A 4345-nucleotide genomic window follows, 5' to 3' on the forward strand; every position below is an offset into this window, starting at 1 on the left:
AACACAAAAAAGTGTTTGCAAACGCAATGATAAAGAGAGAGAAAAAATATGAACAAAAATATAGTAGTTTAGTTAAGTTTTTATAATTTTTCTCCTAAAATTTGAAACAAATCAACAAAGAACAAGTTAATTTAGTTTGGTTAAATTGGATTGACATTTTTTAAAATAAAAAAAAAATTATTTTAAAAAATTTAAAAAAACTTTTTCAAAAACTATTTTTTGTGAGGTCATATTGGTTTAGTTTTTATATCGCTATACGAAACTCATGACATATACAATTGGAATTTTATATCACTATTTTTTTAATTTAAATTTTTTTTCATTAATTCTTATAGACTATTTTTCTTTTAAATTGTTGAGACATTGGGATAGTGAAACTATCCATGTTCCAACAAAGCTCCCTTATTAATTACACTTAATAAATATTTTTATTATTATTTTTTCAACAGAATATAACAATAACAATTATTTAAACAATACTGACATATAAATATAGTAATTATTCTTTTTGAGTGAAACTAACTTATACAAAGTACGAGTCACATACACTAGTACGTGGTAATATAAATATAACATCGATAAATATAAATCTAACATCGATAAATTATCAAATTAATTGACGCTTGACTTTTTAGGATGTTCTCAAATAAGTTCTTAAGATTATTCAAAATAGTCCATGAATCTATCAAACATTACTTATATAAGTCATTTTGTCAAATTGTGTACAACTAAACTGTCAAATTAGTCACTATATTTAACCACTTACTATCAATTAGGTCTATGTATTAAACAATTTACTATCAATTTCAAACAATACTGAATTTGTAATTTGGTCTTTATATTTAACCACTTATCATCAAAAGAGTTGGTATGAGTAATATTTGACACAATCAATAATGCTTTTGAAATATTTATACTCTCATATATCTATTTGAGACGATCCTACAAAGTCATAGATTAATTTGGCGGTTTAACAAGTGAGTAGATACCTCTGACAAAATTAAAAATTAATTTTACATGGACAAAAATTGGATTAGACTCATATTACGGGGACCAAAAGCACTATTAACCCAATTTTTTTAATTGACGGTTCATATCAATTAAATCTTATAAAATAATGGTATTCAAAATGATAAGCCCGCAAGTGTACAGTATTATCGCGTAGTAAAAATTATCATTCTCATATAAAGACTTTGTTATAAGTATCAATCTCTCTTTACTATGATGATTTGCTAAATGATGATTGTTGATAGTGATTTTTTATTCATTAAAATTCACAATAAAAATAAAGTATTGAGATTGTAGTTTTTCACAATGATGAATACAATAAAACTAATCTTCTCCAAATTATGAGTCTTAAACTCTTAAAAATCAGATAAATAATTATAACTAATGTTTTCTTTCAAAGAGACAAAGTGTATTTTAAACTAATAACCAACCTATTCTTATGATTGATGTATTAGCAAAATCCATTAAGAGAAACTATCTTTCATGATTTCAAGAAAACCAATATCTATTTTCATGATTTGATTCTCTTATTCAATCTTGTGGGTCAGATATCAAATTCACTTTTTAGTAATCATTTGATATTCAAGTGCAAACATGATTTTTATCTGAATTAGATTAAAAGATCAATACCCGTGAGAAAAAGAAAGAAATAGAAATTGTTAGAGATCCATCATTAAAAATCCTACAATCCCAAAACAAGGACATCTACTCACACATGATCATAATAGAATCAAAGCATAAATATAAAAACATTGGAATTGTAAAAGAACAAAATAAATAGAAAATATTGAATATTATTAAAACTATAAATTTGTTAGAGAACTACAAGAACAAAACAAGAGTTTTATGAGTAGGAATATGTGTCAAACTGAGTATTTTGTTCTTTTTATAGTCCCAAGTGTCTTTATGGGCTTTAATTACAAAAAAAAAACATCAGAATTTCATAGAAGATAAACAGCTCAACAGTAGAAGTCGGGAATATTACATCCGTAATGGCCATTATGGTCAAACAGTAATCTCTATTGCATTGGAGTGGAAAATGTTCACCTTTACCTCGTTCAATTATTAAGGGCATAATAATCATTACAATCAAGTCTTAATTCTTGTTGGAACTAGTTTTTTCTTCCATTTGTTTGATCTTAATGGACTGTGACTGCACCATTTGACTTAATGACTTTTCACTTATTCTTTTACTTCTCCTATCAATCAAAACAAAAGATAGTGAAATAGAACTGAAACCAAATTAAAAACATCATATTAACCTATCAAACAAAGCTATAAAGATAGATAAATTCTTGCTTATCACAAAACTATGTGTTTTTTAAAATCACAAATATCATAACAGTGTAATCGCCTCCATAAAAAAACCTAACCCCTCACTTCTTTTTTAGCCATCAAAGAAGTGGTTTATAATTATTTTTTGGATATGAAATTACCCTTCCAAGACATTTTTTTCTCTCCTTTTATTTAAAAAAGTTAATACCACGTAGATTTAATTTTCTTTCGTGTTTTATTTATGATTTCATTGTTTAGTGCAAAATTGTGTTGTTGGTCATCTTGATATGACGTTGTTTTTTTTTTTTTTTAATCTTTATGTGATATTCTTAGAATCAAAGATAATTGTTACTATTATTAACAACCTCTTCACGCATCAAAATACTACCAAATTTATAGATAATTTGGACAAATCATATTTCACATAAAAGTTGATTTTAATTTGAAGTTCAAAAAATAATCTGCAATAGAGAAGATATAAAGACCATAGAATCTCAACTTAAGTTACTGGTTTGTTTGTCTTTGGCTATGGATGAAAAAACATTTATGATTGAATTATTGGATGTAAATTTTGCGCCTGCTCTTCTCACTTTGCTTGGATTGCACCTTGAGCTGAGCCGGGTGCAGTGCAGATATGCCGACAACCTTGACAATTCTTCTTTTTGCTCCTATTGTGAAGAGCTTTTTCAACCTCCCCGAGGGGAACCGAACGACTTTTAGAGTGGGGTTACGCCCTTTCCTACGTGGTACGAGCTAGTTTATTAATCCCTCACCCATGCCTTACCCTAGATCATCCTTCATTTTATATGATCTACATTCTATATGTCATTTTTCCCAGGCTATAGTCTGACTAAATTTTAGAATGACCAGCACATGGACCGGATTGGTACTCGAAGGGGTTCCCCTTCCTCGGCCCCTTTCTTCTGTCTTTGACTGACCACAAAAAAGACAACAAATAAACGGAGACGTGTCACCAAAGCAACACTTTCAGGATTAATTACAGGCCATGGTGATCTTCGATCTCCACCATTGGCTTGACCTGAGGCATCGGGGACTCACCACAACCTCCATGCCCATCCAGAGCAGCACACGTTCCTTCCATCGTCTGATCTCCTCCTGAGACTTCTGAGCCTCCTAGGATACTGTCGTAAGCCGCAGCCACAGGATTAATATGTGGAAATGGCAAGTACACACTGTGCACCACGATCTTGACGTTGCGGATGACGTCCGGCACCTTAATCCTCATCGGCGCCGAGGTCAAACCTCCACCGGCACCAGAGGTTGTGATAAGCAGCGGTTGGCCTCGTTCCAATGTCGGCGGAGCAGTCCCCACCGGAAGCTTCTCCAGATCCGCGATCGACAAGAAATGGTTCGGCACAATGTGGAACCTGACGTTGCTGATATGATATAAGAGTGAGAACCGGAGAAGATCGAAAGGTCGTCAACGGCGAAGACCGTCATATTGTATTGTTAAGAGTCACAAGCTCGGCGTACTTCACCTTCATAGCGAGGGCTAGGATGCTGAAGCCATTGTTACGGAGCCGGAGCATGGCATCTCTGAGCATCAGGCGCATTATAGCAGGCTGCACCGAGCCGGAAGTCTGGATATGTTGACCAGAATGATGATCTGGATGGAACGGGAACGAGAGCGAGGTCATCCTCTCCACGTCGCAAGAAAACGGAGAGAGCGGAGAGATGAAACCTTGAAGGCCATGAATAACCACCATGCCGTTGTTGAAGAGATCAGGTTGCGTGATCTCCACCCCTCCGATAAAGACCTTAGCACTAGCAGTTGTGCTGGTCTTTCTATTGACCGAATCAGAGGTGAGGGTGATGCAACGGCCTGGACTCAAGGTCTCGATCTTGGTACCAAAAGCAAGTCTCCGCATATAATCAATTGTGAAGAGACCAGGAAGTGCTCACGAAGGAGGTTAGAGAAAGAGCAAGAGAAGCAGGTGCAGAGGGAGGCATCTGATGGAGCGAAGATCGTAGAAGGACCGGTCCAGGCAGAGGCTGCGGTGGCCGCGGAGTCAGAGAGTGAAGGAGCCGCCGTGGCTAGCTC

At 34.3% G+C, this 4345-nt stretch overlaps 1 pseudogene; it reads right to left on the minus strand.

Moving 5' to 3' along the window:
• Positions 1-2981: 2981 nt before the first annotated feature.
• Positions 2982-4345, minus strand: part of LOC101494586 (uncharacterized) — a 2345-nt pseudogene continuing 981 nt past the window's right edge.

This window comes from Cicer arietinum, unplaced genomic scaffold, assembly GCF_000331145.2.
Source record: "Cicer arietinum cultivar CDC Frontier isolate Library 1 unplaced genomic scaffold, Cicar.CDCFrontier_v2.0 Ca_scaffold_3979_v2.0, whole genome shotgun sequence".
Lineage (NCBI taxonomy): Eukaryota > Viridiplantae > Streptophyta > Magnoliopsida > Fabales > Fabaceae > Cicer > Cicer arietinum.